General features: G+C 39.5%; 1 protein-coding gene across 2 annotated transcripts in view; it reads left to right on the top strand.

The window, feature by feature from the left end:
- Positions 1-3555: 3555 nt before the first annotated feature.
- The window catches only part of fryb (furry homolog b (Drosophila)), a 76850-nt gene continuing 61785 nt past the window's right edge, over positions 3556-18620 (top strand). The window contains exon 1 of one of the 2 annotated variants that reach the window (XM_031280568.2): positions 3556-3699. The gene's annotated coding sequence lies outside the window, so the exon portion shown is untranslated. Of the gene's footprint in view, positions 3703-18620 lie in introns of both variants that reach the window. The other variant, XM_035990964.1, reaches the window with a different exon arrangement.

Below are 18620 nucleotides of genomic sequence, written 5' to 3'. Positions count from 1 at the left end.
CAAATGCAAAAATCCCATTGCAATGCAAAGTCCATTTTACATGCAATTTTATCTTTATCTTCTGTCTTCCTCCCTCTGTATTTCTGCTCTCCATGTTTGCTTTTGTTGTCTTCTTTTCGCTTTCTGGTCATTTCTGTTGCTCCATCAGTTGTTGAGTTTACTGGCCTGATTAGCTTTCCTGAATTATATTTCGCTCTGTAATACCACTTTTCCAGAGCTGCCTCGACACAGAAATGTAGAAACTGCAAAGGAAGGAATGAATTTGCATGTAGTAGGGTTGATGTGTGATCATGTGAAATTGTTATATAAATGCCACAAAGTATATTTAATTTATGAAACAAATCTGAAAATGAAATGTTCAATAGCCCATTAAATGATAATGTTTGACACTTTAATGACATTTTTCAAGGTTTGAAGGAAGGAGATGAGAATATTATTTCGTGGTTAACGTAAAAATGGGCTTTTGTATTTGAATTATGTTAAAAGGTAAAAATGTAATTGTCAATGTGAATTGTATTGAATTACGGTAGGTTAGGATTATAATAAATGTACAAGGCACTTAAAATATGAGAGAAACCAGTCAATGGGAGAAAAACATGAGAAAGAGACTAAACCATCAGTTATGTGTAGCAGTAGCAGCTATCTTCCTGTTCCCCACTGACTGTAAACTGATGCCCATTTCTGCAATATTTTGTAATGTTATTCTGATGTAATGGGTGTAATCTTAATATTTCATTACTTGTTTGTTACGTGCCATTTTGTAAACTCCATCTGCATGTGCAGTATGTGCTCTGACTATTTATGAACCTGAACCAATATGCTGCAGCATCTTGATACCATAAAAATTATACTTTTATTGTACAGACCTCCTGATTGCGTGACTGACCGGGACTGGGTGAAAATGTTTGGTTAAAGCATGCAACGTATACCTTTAAATCACTAATGAAGAAATGTCTAATTCTGATTTGTTGTCATTGCTCTATTAATACCTCTGTATACTGATATATAATATGCCTTTGTTTTTGCTGCTTTTTAACAGTTGCTTTGAGTCAATGACAATCAGCAAACAGATAATAGTGAAAGCGCAACAAGACGAGGAAAGTTATACATGTGTACTAATTTATAATGGACTATCATTTCCTATTATGCTGTGCAGGTGTGCATATGTTTGTTTTTGTTGTATAATATTTGGTACAGGAGACTTGTCTTCTCAGTGTATGTTCTGTATAGCATTGTGTTTGTTGGTGTCAGGTTAGTGATTTGTCTATTAGTTTCCACAAACAGATCTGACAATAAAAATAAATAAATAAAAACAAGAACAAAATTGAAGTACATTTAAACATTTTGCCCTTTTGTGTGAGCAATAAGCTATCAATAAGGCTACCTTGTAACCTAAAAGGAATGCAGCAAAAACGGAACAAGCTGACTTATAAAACACTGACACACACACACACACACACACACACACACACACACACACACACACACTCACACACACAGTTAGATAGAAGTTGTGATGAGTAAGCAATTCTGAAAATTATAAAGCTCTAAAAGTACCTAATAAAGAGCTAAAGCAGTGACCCACCTTCCTGTTTATCTGTTTTGCTGAAAAGCTAAAACATAGAGTTTTCTATTCATATTTCAATCTGAATGGACATCTACTACTTTTGAGGATGGTGATATTTTGGTAGGTTGTCATTTTATTCCAGATAAAACTTATCATTTTGTTATCATTCAACAGTAGCCTACATTTCCCATGAGCTACCAAAACTTAATTAGAGCTGTTAGTTGTTCAACATAAGCAAATCATATGTTTCCATTGTTAAATAGAAATGTATGACTGTATAGTATAGGCCGATTGATTATGACATTGTTTTTTAATCAAGGAACATCAGTAGCATACTTTTAACAAATCGGTTTGATACATTTGAATAATTTGAAATATAGGCTAAAGAATTGATAGAAGTCATATAAAAATAGCATATATTAGTATAAATGCTGCCGTACACACCAAGTAAGAGATTAGTCTTGCGTTGCTAGACCTTACTCCACAGCGCTGCAAAGTAAGGTCTGGCTTCTCCACACATACATTCCAAGATAGGAGAAAAAAAAACGCTCTGTTTGCATTTCTTTAAACCAGGGATCTTCAACAGGAGGTCCGGGACCCCTAGGGGTCCTCAGAGTCATTGCAGGGGGGCTTCCAAATTATTGTTATTGACCGTTTTTAAAAAAAAAATAAAAAGTCTTAACATGATTCCAACATATTATTAGCTAATATAAATCCCCACTGATGATAGGCTTACTGGCCCATAGGTAAGGTAGTCACTAAGGTAGCACAGATACAGTTCATCCCAAAGGATTGACTGTTCCACATTATGATTTATAAAATCATGGCAACAATTATTAGGCTATTTGAATAGCTTAGTATTCTATGCAGAAAAATGTATAAAGGCTTTAGGCTGCCCTAAAAGTTATTGTAGGCCCAGTTTAATATACAACTTTATTTTATACAATATATGTAGTAGGGGGTCCCTGATCCGTCTCTGTTTCAGTTAAGGGGTCCTTGGCTTAAAAAAACGTTGAAGACCCCTGCTTTAAACCAATCACAATCGTCTTGGGCAGCGCTAAGCTCCGAACGCAAGGACGGTGGCTCTGCAAAATGGTCTCAGGAAGAAACTTGTTTTGGTGGAACATTTGCACCTTGCAAAAGAAAACGCCACATACAATATTAACTGAAGTTAAGTATTACACAATACAGTAACATGAGCTATATAAATTAGCTGATACATGGTTAAAAGCAATTTGCTTTTATTAGTGTACCGCTGTGTGCATTTTGTCCATAACAAATCCCTGCCAAAACGTTCCAGTTAGATAGTCAATGCCATAAACGTATTGTTAGTAAATATTTACAATCATTCCCCGAACAAACCAAGCAGGCCTGCCTTATTGCACAATCCAAAACTTGCCTTTTTCAGCATGTAGCTTGCTACTGTAGCTCGGAATGTCTGGCTGTTGTCTCCTGAAGCGAAAGGAGTTAAAGAATGGCAACAAAAAGAAAGCGGAAGGTGAGGGACATCCTGCGGAACATCCGAGGAAATGAATCCAGACTAGTAAAAGATAAACAGTATAAAAAATAATATGTGGAATTCGTTTAAAAAATAAAAGTGCTCACCTTATGAAATGAAGTGTTGATTTGGATGTGTGACTAGTAGCTTATTTAGTAATATTTCAAATAAAAAAAAAAACTTGAACACAAATTCATGCTTAAGAGATAGTGACTATATTTCGTCATTTGTTTGTGCAGCTGCCTTGGCACACTGTAGTCATACCACAAGATGGCTTTTCAATTTTTTTCTACGGACCTTTCATCGCTTGATTTGACCGCACCTGCGGCGCTCAGCATCCTTCCGTGGCAGGTGTCCTGCCCTTGGACGAAGTTGCACCCCTAGTGACATGTTGATAGGCACAGCTGCCAACCAATAGGAAACGTCCCTTGCCTCAGTTTTCAGAACCTCGGCATGTGATTGGTTGCTAAGGGCGGGGCCCTGTCATCCCGAGCAGTAGTGCTGTCAGCCGGGGCGGCACGACTCCCGGAGGAGAGAGACGAGACGGATTGATGAAAACAAGCCACTAAATCACATAAACAAAGAATCCGTGCCAGGAAATGAGCCTGTAGTCGCCAAGGTTGACGCCGAAAAGGTACGGTTCAGTTAAATGTCTCATTAGTGCTGTGTCTGGTGGTGTTTAATGGTGCTGTGTTGACTACAAAGACGCCGAGCAATGTCTTGATATTACGATATAAGTAACGTTACCACAGAGGCTTGTACTAGCCTGCTGGCTACCGAGCTAGCTACAGGCATAGCTGGTTATAGTGGTCGACACCCATTAGCAAATATAAAATAAAACGTGATTAACCTAAACACGCTTCCACGTTTCCTTGGTAGCACAACAATGCTGCGTTGCTTTGTGAGGCAGATTAGCTAAGCAACAGTCTTTATGTTAATAACAGCGACGGCGATTAAATACACACTTCGTGATGGCGGTGAAAGAAAATATGCTACACTGCATGTTAGCTACTAGCTAGGTAGCTTACATTAATGATATACCAGCCAGGTCACCATTGCTAGTCGCTAACGAATACAGTTCTGGGGCATATATACAATATAGCTATTACATTTCGTAGTGTAACGGTAACGTAACTAAAGACATGACTGTCTGATACCATGCCTGAGCCTTTGGACCACTCACTGATGTTTTTCCTCATTGTAGAGATGATTGCATAGATTATATACATTATGGGTTGTAGATTGAAACACAGCCTTCAAATTGGTCATGGTTCAGTGGCGTGCATCATCCTGCATGAGAAACTGTGCAGTGCACTTTATTATTCTGCTGCTGAGATGCTCAGGAGTCAGCTTGAATATTTTGTGAGAGAAAGCCAGTGTCACAGCATGTATTATTTACATACAGTCATATATATATATATATATATATATATATATATATATATATAGCAAAACTAAATCATACACTGATTTATATGTATGTTTTGTGTATTGTACTTCGATGAATACCCACGCTCTTTTTGGTTGTGAAGTTAAGTAGTAGTTCACTAACAAAACCACACCATTGTTCAGTATAAAAGTAGTTTAATTTGTAACGGTCATGTTCGGTGGGGCGATTAGGGTCGAGGAAAGAGATAAAAAAAGGGGTTGAGGAGAGGGATGGAAAGGACTGAGGAGAGGGTTGAAAAAGAGGGCCGGCCAGGGAATTGAACGGGGTCGTGGTGTGTCTTGAACGTCTGGGAACCCGGGTGTCGAGACTCAGGATGGGGGTACGCCTCGATGAGCTTCTGGCTTCATCATCACCGGTGGTTATGTCCAGGATCTTCTTGTTGTAAGGCAATGGTGTTAACCGCTGAGCTGCCGTGGTGCCCTACAAGGGGAGAGAGGAGTAGAAAAGGGTTTGGGGGGAGGGTTGTGAGTACCGAGACGAACCAGTGAGAGAGGGTTAGATATATATAGGACTGGACAGGTGATTGCATAAGTGAGTCACAGGTGGGTCAACTAGTGAGACGCAGACGATTTAAATTAGTGGGAGAGAGAAGTGTGGTCTTGTTCCTGAACCTGTTATAGGATCTCCATGTATCAGGATGATCATACTTGTCCCCCTGCCTAATTCTCTTCTGTTCATGCTCATATTTTAATCCCATTCCTCACTCTCCCTCCCCTCCTTCCTCAATCATTACCCTCTCCATCTCTCCAGCTGTTTGGCACAGCCAGTCGGCAACGGCGACCCAGTTATCTCCATTGTTCTGTGTCTGGACTACAAGTAACCCACACAGACAGCATGTCATGTGTGTCACAGCGCTGTGCTTCTGTGACGTTTCCACCAGTCCTACATATCTGTCCTTAATTTACAAAACCTATCTCAGGGTTATGGAATATCTCTATTCTTCACTAGCCTATTTTTTCCTCATCTTCATTCTTATCTAGCAGCCGCTTTGGACAAAAGCGGTTGTGTTTTTGCCATACAGTTTTTACACTGCTGTCGTGAAGGTCTTTTCTTTATGGTGTTGTATTGACCACTGTATTACTGAGTTAGCATTACTGGGAGGTCATATAGTTGCAATGAATGTTTTGCTCAGACAGAAAAATCCTTCATTTACAATAAGAGAATACGTTACAGTTGCATCGTTGCATTTCAGGTGTTACATACGGTAACTTAGTCTTCTTTAGATGTATCGTGAGCTAAACCGGGTGACGTTATCACTGTCACAAGCCAAAGCATTTAGAGTTTGTTGTAGCAACCAACGTAATAATAACTTAGATTAATATAGCACATTTCATGAAACCCAAGGACTCTTTACACAAGTACAGGGGGACAAGGGAAAAGAAAATAGTAGGCCAACACAAACACGGACTGAAAATAAATAAAAAACGGGTGCTAAATGGAAGGGGGATGTAATTTAATTTTGGCTACTGACGTACAACCACATCGCACATTGTAACGTTATTGATGAAATAGACATATTACATACCTGAGGGCTAATTTGGGGTCGGTTTTGAATAATTTACAATCCCGTAATTGTCTCCATCTGTTGAAAGCCAGACCGAGAATGACTCAGGTTTTGCCCGTTGTCTGTCACTTTCCCTTTTAGCTTTTAGTTGTCTTTTTGTTTTGTTTGTTTGTTTAATTTCCTTTTTTTCTGTGATGGCCCTGCCCCAGCATCAGCCATAACTACAACAGAACTTCTAAAATAAAATTAAAATACAATTAGGCCTAGGCCTATATAAAGAAATCTCCTGCTACCTTTTACCTGGCTGCATAGGCTTTTCCGGAGTTACAAAGAAATCTGTGACCTGTCAGAATGATATGATCATTAGATGAAAATGTACACAGTTTCAGAAACGTTAAAAAACTTACATATAGTATATATAGTTAAGTATTGACATTCTGTTGAAAATATCACAGATTCATGCCCCCCAGGTATTGATCCTAATGGCACTTTACAAGTGAATGAATCTGAAAATGTTTTCTGCAGGGTAACATGTAGTACTAGTACTATTCCAGTTATAATCAACAATAGACCATACAAAGTGTTGAATTCCCTAAGTAATAAGAAGTTGACTGCAAACATAGTCAATTTAGCATCCAGTTCACGTCAGCCACAACCTGCCCCAAAAAACGAGACAGTGTCTGTAACTCGACTCAGATCAGTTAAATCACAGGTAACCAAAAGAGGGGCAATACTTAACAACCTAATTGGAATTACAACTACCACTGCAATGATAGAACAGGATAGGAAAATTAGATGCGGTCTACTAAATATCAGATCTCTGTCTTCTAAAGCAATACTAGTAAACGAATTGATATCCGATAATCAAATTGATCTTTTCTGTCTAACTGAAACATGGCTGGGCCATGAAGAGTATGTCAGTCTAAATGAAGCCACTCCTCCGACTCATATTAATACTCAAATTTCTAAACTAATTCCTAAACTAAATTATAACTCTTTTGAAAATCTCGTTCTTAATCTTCAGCATCCAACATGGAAAACAGTACAGCCTATTATATTTGTTGTTGTCTACCGAGCACCAGGTCCATATTCTGAATTTTTATCGGAATTCTCAGAGTTTTTATCATGTCTAGTCCTAAAATCAGACAAAGTACTTATTGTAGGTGATTTTAATATCCATGTGGACGTTGACAGCAATAGCCTTAGTATTGCTTTCAACTCACTACTAGATTCAATTGGTTTCAGTCAGAGGGTGCACGAGGCCACGCACTGTTTTAACCACACCCTTGACCTTGTGCTGGCATATGGCATCAAAATTGAAGACGTAATAGTATTCCCGCTAAATCCTTTATTATCAGACCACTTCTTAATAACTTTCGAATTCTTACTACCCGATTATACGAAATTAGATAAAAGCTTCTACGCTAGAAGCCTATCTGACAGTGCTATAGCTAAATTCAAGGAAGATATTCCAACAGCACTAAACTCATTACCGTGCCGTAATATAACAGAGGATCTTTATGTAAACTTTAGTCCCTCTCAAATTGATAATTTCGTAGACGGTGCTACGGCCTGCCTACGGACTACTTTAGACTCTGTTGCTCCCCTTAAAAAGAAGACGATGAAGCAAAGGAAACTAGCACCTTGGTATAACTCCCAAACTCGAAAATTAAAGCAAATCTCGCGCAAACTTGAAAGTAAATGGCGTTCTACCAAACTGGAAGAATCTCGTTTAGACTGGCAAGACAGTCTGAAAACCTATAGGAAGACCCTAAGAAAGGCCAGATCAAACTATTATTCATCACTAATAGAAGAAAATAAGAACAACCCAAGGTTTCTTTTCAGCACTGTAGCCAGGCTGACAGATAGCCACAGCTCTATTGAGCCATCTATTCCTATAGCTCTGAGTAGTGATGACTTCATGAGTTTCTTTAACGATAAAATTATAACAATTAGAGATACTATTCATCACCTCTTGCCCCCAACCTCTAATGGGTCACCTTTAACTGACCGACTGCTAGAAAGAACGACTAGACCTGACATATACTTAGATTGCTTTTATCCTATAAACCCTCAACAATTAATGTTAAAGGTCTCTTCAGCAAAGCCATCTACCTGTCTCTTAGACCCCATCCCAACGAGGCTACTTAAAGAAGCATTACCCGTGGTTAACACTTCATTGCTAGATATGATAAATATGTCTTTATTGACAGGTTATGTACCGCAGTCATTTAAAGTAGCTGTGATAAAACCTCTACTGAAAAAACCCACCCTCGACCCTGAGGTCTTAGCCAACTATAGACCTATATCTAACCTTCCCTTTCTCTCCAAGATCCTTGAGAAAGTAGTCGCTAATCAGTTATGTGATTTTCTACATAGCAATAGCTTATTTGAGGACTTTCAGTCAGGATTTAGAAAGCATCATAGCACAGAGACGGCACTGGTGAAAATTACTAAAGACCTTCTAACTGCATCTGACAAAGGACTTGTCTCCGTACTTGTCTTATTAGATCTTAGTGCTGCATTCGATACTATTGACCATACCATCCTCTTACAGAGACTGGAACATTTAGTTGGCATTAAAGGAATCGCACTAAACTGGTTTAAGTCCTACTTCTCTGATTGATCGCAATTTGTTAATGTTAACAATAAATCCTCCAATTACGCTAAAATTAACCATGGCGTTCCTCAAGGCTCAGTGCTTGGACCAATTCTATTCTCCTTATATATGCTTCCTCTAGGCAATATTATTAGGAAACACTCAATTAACTTTCACTGTTATGCGGATGACACCCAATTATATCTGTCAATCAAGCCAGACGAAACCAGCCAGCTAGCTAAACTTCAAGCTTGCATTAAAGATATAAAATCATGGATGGCCTACAATTTCCTGATGTTAAACTCAAACAAAACCGAAGTTATTGTGCTGGGCCCGAAACACCTACGAACCTCATTAGCCGAAGATATAATTACTCTGGATGGCATTGCCCTGGCCTCCAGTACTACTGTCAGAAATCTAGGAGTTATTTTTGATCAGGATATATCCTTTAATGCCCATCTAAAACAAACCTCTAGAACAGCTTTTTTTCACCTTCGTAACATTGCTAAAATTAGGAACATCCTATCTCAAAACGATGCAGAAAAACTAGTCCATGCATTCGTTACTTCCAGGCTGGACTACTGTAATTCCTTATTATCAGGATGCTCAAATAAGTCCGTTAGGATTCTCCAGCTGATCCAGAATGCTGCAGCGCGTTTTCTGACAAGAACTAAGAAAAGAGATCATATTTCTCCTGTATTAGCTTCTCTCCATTGGCTTCCTGTAAAATCCAGGATTGAATTTAAAATCCTTCTTCTGACCTATAAAGCTCTAAATGGTCAAGCTCCTTCATATCTTGGGGACCTCTTAGTACCTTATTGTCCCACTAGAGCACTACGCTCCCAGAATGCAGAGTTACTTGTGGTTCCTAGAGTCTCTAAAAGTAGAATGGGAGGCAGAGCCTTCAGCTATCAGGCTCCTCTCCTGTGGAACCAGCTCCCAATCTGGGTTCGGGGGGCAGACACCGTCGCTACATTTAAGACTAAACTGAAAACTCTCCTCTTTGATAAAGCTTATAGTTAGGGAGTGAGGAGTTGCAGTGAACGCCTAGACCGGCGGGGCAGGTTGTATAGCTGCAGACACAGCACCCCTGCTTTTCTCTGCTTCTATTTACAGTCATCAGATTTACCTATCGTATAATCAATAATATAGTGCCTCTCCTAGTTATGCTGTTATAATTCTAGACTGCCGAGGAAGTTCCTTCTTATGACACGCTCTTTTCTTTTGTTTCCTTTTATGCACATTCTGTCTCAGAAGTGCTTGTTACTCACCTAGCTCTGGGGAGTTTACTCCCCGGAGTCCTTATGTTTCTTCTTCGCCCAGAACATCGCCTCGGATTAGGGTGACACCAAGATCTGGGTCTTGGGTGCAGCTGTGGCTATGGACCTGCTACACCCTGCTACGCTCTGCGATTCCCTGCAATGCCCGGCTACGTCCTGCTGCGTCCACCGCGTCCACCCATGCTCTGCTGTGCTACGCTACATCCTGTACCGTCATAACCCCAACCGTCAGACACCGCCCACCAAGAGTCTGGGTCTGCCGAGGTTTCTTCCTAAAAGGGAGTTTTTCCTCGCCACTGTCGCAATAGCCACTGCTAATGCTTGCTCTTGGGGAACTATTGGAATTGTTGGGGCTTTATAGAGTGTGGTCTAGACCTACTCTATCTGTAAAGTGTCTCGAGATAACTCTTGTTATGATTTGATACTATAAATTGAATTGAATTGAAATTGAAGTAACTTGAACCCATATAATCCTGTGAGTGAAAACATTTTTTTAAATCATTGGCACTAAGCATTAAGAGTTGTTCCAGTTTTACAGAAATATGCTTCTTAATGCCTTGTTCAGACCATTTGTCTGTGTAATAATGCAGCAATGGTTGAGCTTCCTCAATATGTACCATGCATGTATACGTCTCTGTGTGTGTCAGACATCAGAATTGAAGAGGCCATGTAGATGAATAGTGAAATGTCTCCAGTTGTACAATTACCAGTCCAGTAGATTGTTTCACACCTTACTTGACAACTTAAAGGCAAGGGTTTCAGAGATCCATTTACTCAGTATGAGTATGATGGTGCTCAGTTTCCTAAAAGTTATTTATGGTATACTAAAATTGCATAATGAATATGCATTCTACACTCTATTTCAGAAGTTAAATTGTGCCAGCAGCGCCAGGCTTCCATTCTTTATGGTAATTCCTGTTCACTAGTGTGTGTTGAAACCCCAGTTCCACTGCAAGAAATGAATCGTACAACCATCTAATCATGGATGACATGACCATAATGCCTACTAGAGTATATTTATATTTTATATTTATGGCATTTTGTCTTTAGTGGTTAGTTGATAGTAGAGAGGGGCAAGAAACGGGGAGAGAGGGATGGAGTATGACATTGTGAGAAACATCTTTGGCTCAAGTGGGGACGCTGTGGTTAAATGGTTTCACACGTGTTGTGTGTGTATGTGTGTGCGTGTTCTAGGTCATGGTCTCATTTTTACCCAGTGACACAGTGCACTATTTTAGCTCTGTTGCTCCGCTGTACTGATGTTACTGAACTTCATCCGCCTGTGGGAAATGAGCAGAAACTGTGTTTGACCTCCCTCGCTCCCGAGTCAGCTGGTGCACTATCTATCTTTTCTTGCTGTCATCGTTTCCATAGATACCTCCCGGCACCTCACTCCCACTGGCTAACATAACCTGGTGTTTCTGACAGGCACACACAAGTCCACACATATACAGAGCCATTGGTACACTTCACACCCTCACACTCCCTATCTGACTTTGCCTCAGGTGCTGTTGCGCTAGAGATTAGTGCTTCTTTTATGGGCGAGCTCTTCTCGTAAATATTGCTTAGAGAGACGCAGAATACTCTTTTACTTTTATTGATCTGATAAACCTGTTTGAGCCTTGTGTGGATTTAATTATCTAGAAGTTTGGTTGAGAATTAATTAATTTGACTTGTGTGTTTTGTGTGTTTGATTTAGGACTTAATTGGTCAGGGAATGTTGTTTTACTGCTGTTAGATTTGATGGAGCTCTAAGGCTGTTTGCTGATGCATTAGTCTGCCATTAGAGACCCCAGAGATAGGGTTACATAACACAGCTCTATTTGTATGGAAAGGCTGAGGGGCATACTGTACGGAGTGTTTGTATGTGCACTTCCATATTTGTGCATGAATTAATGAATGTGGTAGTGCGTATTCCCCCTCCTTCCTTACAGAGTTCACACTAATTGACAGGCTTTTAATGTCTCCTTTGAGGTTTTAAACTCAGGTCCTTCAGTACACTAGACACATTAATTTACAAAATTTTGCCTGAAATAATTTTCCTGTCCCAAGTTCCAAAGGGGGTTGTCCTTAGAAAGGAACAGTACAGTCTAAAAATGAACAAACATATATGTCAAATAGTGCCTGAAAGTGGTTTAAAACTGACCTCCTGAATCAGAAATGTGACTAATTGCATAAGCAGAAATATTATTTCTCTAATGGGCTCAAGGGGGCACCATTGTAGAGCCAATATGTAGGCCTGATGATGACAGGAGAACAGACAAAGGGCATCTGGCTGTTTTTGTTGTTGCTATTACTGTGATCAGTTGTATCAGCAGTGGCAGTATTCCTAGTTGTGTCTGTTGTTACATTGCTAACATTAGCTGACACAACATGGCTAACAGTGCTAACATCTGAACCAACCTGAGCAGATGTGCAGGGAAGAAAATATTTACACCGTTTATTGATAAAATAAGCCGGCCTGAAGCCCGAGGTGGGAATGGGCGAGCAGGTTCAGGGTTAGGGTTGGGTATCGTTTGTGTCTTTTCCGATACCGGTGGTAAAGCGAAACTTTTAAAACGGTGCCGCTGCCTGAACCGATACTTTTCAAAAAAGTAAAACGAAAAAGAGCACAAAGCTAAGTCATTAAAGTGCTCATATTATGCTCATTTTCAGATTCATAGTTGTATTTAGAGGTTATATCAGAATAGGTTTACATTTTCAAAAAACACCATATTTTTGTTGTACTGCACATTGCTGCAGCTCCTCTTTTCACCCTGTGTGTTGAGCTCTCTGTTTTAGCTACAGAGTGAGGCATCTCACTTCTATTCCATCTTTGTTGGGAGTCGCACATGCTCAGTACCTAGGTAAGGACTACTAGCCAGTCAGAAGCAGAACATGAGGGAGTGCCACGCTAGCAGCTAGGCGAGCATTATAACGTGTGTTACAAAGTGACGCATGTTCGTCACGGAAGTAAAGGCTGGACTACAATAGAGCTGTTTGGAGCAGTTTGTGAACAGTGTTTTCTGTTGGAGATGGTAAGTCCCTTTGGGGTGGACTTTGGGCTTTTTCACTTTGTAACCTATAACATGCACAAAAAACAGCCAGGTCGCCTCTTTGATGAAACCGCAGCAGTGCATACTGGAGAGAAAATGAAACTAAAGTATCAATCTCATTACACTGGCATTGATCAATATCAATACCAACGTCGGTATTGATATTATCGATATTTGGATCGATCCACCCACCACTACTGTTTTGTCCCGGTGTTGGAATCCTCTGCAGTGAAATACAGTCACACTTTACACCGTTTAACGTTAGCTGTCAGCATTTTAACTGTGTTTAAGCCAGCTACTAGCTAACGGTAGGCTAACATTACCCGCTGTCGTGTAGTCTTAACTAGCGTCAGGTGCAGTGATGCTTCTGTTGCCTGTAAAGTCTGTTTTGGTGCATTGGAGAGAAGCGCAGGCATTTCAGTGGCACCGTAATGAGGCAGCGAAATACGCGGTGCTATTTGGTCCAGTAGATACCGGTCGTTTAGGCACCGGTGCCATATTAGCACCGGGTTTCAGTACCCAAGACGGGATGGCAAGTGATGGTGATCCCTGAAGCTCTCCATGGGCTAGCGCCGCTGCCGAATCTGCTGACGGCGCCCTGAAACTGAGTTTATTTTTTTGTTTATTTTTATTTGGACTTGAAATTGAACGTTCTTCTTTCTCTGTCTGTCTGACACTCAGATTCTATTACTTGACAAAGCAGCAAATATAAGGGCTTTCATCAGTGGGTCATATGCTCAATCACCATTGTTTTAACTCATTTTTTGATAGATAGGTACTTTCTAGACAATTAACTACATGAAAATCTTATGGACAATAACTTAAAGTAAAGTAAAAAGGAAATGCAGTTAAATCTGATAATCAGGCTACTGCTGCCCTGGTAGCAAAACAGGTTAAGAGGGAAGTATTACTTTTACTCTGAGAAGGCATGTGTGCAGCACCCTGAGTGCTCTAGTCACTTAGTGTAATGCTAATATAAACATGCAGTAAATAAACATACTATGTCAGTTACTTTGTTAAAACACCAGCCCGTTAGGAATGCAGCATTGCATGTATAGTGACCAAAATCCAATGATAGATTAATAATTGATATTGTCATAAGCAAACAACAATGTTACTTGGTATGTGCTTTTTAAGATGTCCAGTTAAAAATAGTCTTCATGTATTTATCTGTGATGGTGTTGACATGTACTCAAAATGTGTACTTAATCATATGGACTCAGAATAAATCTCAGGCTGCAACTGTCAGCAGAACAGTAATGTTTGTGATACAAAGCTGCAGAGATTGATTCTTGCAATAAGGCACTCCTATCATTAATTTTACCCTTCATCCCAGTGAACCCCTGAACTAGAGTTTTGCTGAAATGCATAGGCCAAAAGTAAACTTGTTTATGCCCTCAGTTCTCTTGTTAGACCGGGTTGCTGAGCATCCGGGATGATCTGGGCAACTGTTAACATGACAGCATATTTGAGTGACAGGAGAAATAAAATGTTTCCTGTTGTAACAGAGGTCTTGAAGGGTGCAATTTAAATGATTAGTGAAGGGATGATAATCAGGGAAGAAGTGGTTTATGGGGTAAGGCTGCTTCTGAATGTTAAAAGAAGATAAAAGAACAAGATACACAAACACCACACCTTTTTCGGCTATGTAGCCAAAAAAATGTGTGTGGTGTCTGCTGATAGTATCTTGTGTAGTATGCTTAAAGGCACAAGTCATGCAGTAAACTTAAAGGCACAACTTCCACCACCCAAATTTAAAACATAGGGTTGGTAACTTCTCAAATTACTTTAGAGGCCATTTAATACACAAACTAGCCTAATGCTAGATAACAAGTAAATCAAAGAAGTCAATGGGTGTTGAAGTAGAAAAGTTCAAACAAGGAAGTAAAGAAACAAAGAAGATCGTTAATGATAATAGTAATAAGCACCAAAAAGTGATGATGACACATTCCTTGCGGCTACCTTTTGACCTAGACCATTTCTGCATGGGAGAGGAGATAGTTTATATTCAGACTGTATGTGAGGCTGTTTGGCACCACTTAGTCTTTGTCTAGTCCCACTTCTCCAGCTCTATACACCCATTAGCAAGGACATATTTCTGTTTATTGGGACATCAGAGAAAGACAATAACAAGGAGACTAGATAGATATAAAGTTGGGGTTTGGATAGTCTCGCATTGCCAGACCTATCTACTCAGTGCGTAGTCAAGAAAACCACTCTGGCTTGTTTGCATTTCTTTAAAGTAGTTAATTGTCTAGAAAGTACCTATCTATCAAAAAGTGAGTTAAAACAATGGTGATTGAGCATGATATGACCCACTGATGAAAGCGCTTGTATTTGCTGCTTTGCCAAGTAATACAATCTGAGTGTCTCGGACGACTTTCCCGCCCTAAATTCAAATGCAGCGCACAGTTAGTGACGCTTTTTATGTCAGTCAGCAGAGGTATGTATGTCTGTTTGGGTGTGTTTGGTTGTCCCAGTCAAGCAACGCATGTCTGCACAATGCCTGGAAGGTGACGCTTATACCTTCTAATTCATATTCAGTCTGATTTATGTGCAACTTCTGCTTACTAACCTAAGAAATAATAAGGTTAAAATAGTAAAAAAGAAATAATTATGGTTATCAGTGATGTATGTGGCATGATAATTAACCTCCAGTTTTTTTTGTGTATTCGAATAATAAAATGCATTTATCTGAGGTGATTTATTAGACTTCCTGTGTTTATATACAGATAAGGATATGAATCTTGTCAACTACTGTATCTCAGATCAGTGTTATCAACTGTCTACTCATACACCCATGTAAAAACAATAAAGAGACTAATTTACATTACAGAGTTTAAAAGAGTGCCAAGGGGAGAATAGATGGGATTATCCTGGGTGGATGAAGAGTGAGATTGTCAGTATTTGACCTACTGAGTATAAACACAACTGACCAATCCGGTCAAGCAAACAAGAGAGCAACAAATCTGAGTAGCTTGTCAGAGAACCCCAGTGGAGTCCATTATCATCATTCAAGCACTGTGCGACTAGCGGCGATCAGAATATCTCAAATGTAATGTAATGATCTCAAATGATTAAAAAACATGCGGTTGAAATGCATATAATGTCATTGTCACTGTCTGGTGACCCACCCGTCATCACCACCCCAGCGCCCTACTTTGTGTTTGCCAACACATTCCTGAAGATGATTGGGTAACCTGTGTGTTTTCTTTGATTGGTCGGCCAAGGGTTGTCATTTAATGAAAGGACAAAAACAATCTCCTGTTTGTTTGTGTAAGAGTGATGTGTCTGTCTTCATACTTGGCTGTTGTTGTACTCCCCTAGGGGATAGCACGCCTCTCTAACTGACTTTGGCACTTGCCTTCCTGAGCTTGTTTGCCACCCTTAACTGTTTCCTTGCCAGATGGTTGATGTATATAAACTGTGGAAAACTGTTAAAAATGTCAATTTAAACTAGGGTTGCACGATATTGACAAAATGTGATATTGCGATATCGATTATGAATATTGCGATATTGATTTTGATATTTTTAAACATATGTAAAATTACAAAAGTTACGGGAAAACGCATCAAAATAGATTCATAACAAATTAAACACGTTTTCTTACAACACAAGGTTTATTTCAACTGACAGTCATATTGGACTGGTACAACATGAATAAATAAATAAGGACCATGTCTACAGAACAGGACATGTTTTACTGGTTGTACAATATAATGGACGATGATATCGTCGTCGTATTTTACTATATCTCTTAACATAAATATTTTTTCTACTACTATGGGCTAACAGTTAACATAGAAACGATCAGACATACATTTAAATGCCCTCTGTAAATAGACAGTATGGCTATGCTGCCCTGCTGGTAGGGGCAGTAAATTACAACTTGACCTACTTTCGCTTAACTACGGTGCATTAAAGTCAATCAGATGTCCGTGATCTGCGTAACGACAGTACAGTGGGATGTTTTTAACGACAGTACAGTGGAACGTTTGCCTTTAACAGAGCGACAGTAATAACCTAATATACCATCATTACTGAGATTAAACAACATTCTCGGTTATATTTACACTGAATAACGCATTCAATAAACAGAAACATAACTCTTGCAGCGCACATGAACAGATGTGCAATATTAGCTCACACATAAAATAGCACCCTCGTGAATTAGCCTACTGTTGCTAACGTACATTCATAAATCCTATATAACATCAGACTTACTTATTGATGCACGCACACAGTAGTGTAGACAAACTTAGTCCAATGAGGGGAGAAAGGAAAGTGTGACAGGGAGAGAGAGAAAATGTATCACTGCAGCCAATCCAGTCTGCTCAAAGCAACGGTCTTTTTCATAAATAGGTTGCACGTAAGGGGGAAAAAGTAGCTTCCACTTAAGGGGCCCTATCTTGCACCCTGCGCAGCACAGCGCAAAGCCCGACGCAAGTGTCTTTGCTAGTTTAAAGGGCCGACGCACTTGTCAATTTCCCGTCCAGCGCCCGCGACTAGGATTAGTGTGTGTTTGACAGGGTGGGGGGCGTGGCGTCACGACGGACGATGATATCGTCCACTGGCACAACCCTACTAGATATAATATTGCGCAACGTGATATCGCGTTAACGATATTGAGTCGGTATATCTTGCACCCCTAATTTAAACATCTCACTAAAATAATATAAAGAAGTTAGGAAAATATCTGCCATCATTATGTTTTTTTTAAATTTTGTTTAATGTGCATTAAGGAATTATTTGTGTTTATTTCTTTTAAGCCAAGAAGAAAGGGAAAATTTCTAATTTATTCACTTGTTTTTTTGAAAGAAAAATACACATTAAGATTTTAAGGCTGATCAGATATTGTGTTATTTTTTTCTATATTCTATATATATATTGTATATTTTTCTGTGCTGACATATACTCACTGTCATGTTATTCATTATATTTACTTATACTTGTGTGGCGGTCTTTTCAAAGAGGATATGAAAGTTGTTTCGTTTTCACACACAAGAGCTCTTGGGTGAGGCTCTTAATGGAGCTGATGTCATGACAATAGTTGCATAAACAGCAGGAAGTCACCTCAGGGTAGATATCCCCTGAGACACTAACCTACCTACAAACAGGATGAACAAAAGTGTGTTTACGATTATTCACCTTTTGATGAATAAATACTGCTTTAGTGTCTGGCCTGTGTGTTAAAGGGCTATTTACTTTTTGTTTTTTGTTTGTTTAGCAAAATTGCTTATAAAGAGTTGAGGGAGTGGGTACATGTCTTATTTTAGCCTTGGGAGTGAAGATTGCCTGATCATTACAGGACCACATGCAATTAGGGCAAGACCAAAACAGTAAACTGTACTTCCTGTCAGAGTTGTTTTTGTAGATAAGCAGCAGGAAGGTAATTTGGGTTTTGAGACCTCCGTTAACACAAGAATCACCAAGGGGTCATGTTTACCCCCCTGACATTTTTAAATGCATGTAACTGTTATTATAAAACCCCTACATCTCTCAGTTCATTACGTTTTACTGAAATGGGTTTGTAAAACACAAAGTTATATGGGGTGTGGTATAAAAAAAAAAAAAAAAAAAGATTATTTAGACCTTGAACCGCCAGGGGGTCATTTTTACCCCCTTATAAAAAAAACCCGCTGTATATTGCTGCGCTCAGCATTCACAGCTCACCTGTTAGCTTAAC

The sequence above is a fragment of the Sander lucioperca genome, chromosome 13 (assembly GCF_008315115.2).
Source record: "Sander lucioperca isolate FBNREF2018 chromosome 13, SLUC_FBN_1.2, whole genome shotgun sequence".
In the NCBI taxonomy this organism is placed as follows: Eukaryota; Metazoa; Chordata; class Actinopteri; order Perciformes; family Percidae; genus Sander; species Sander lucioperca.
This window is presented reverse-complemented; position numbering and strand designations above follow the sequence as displayed.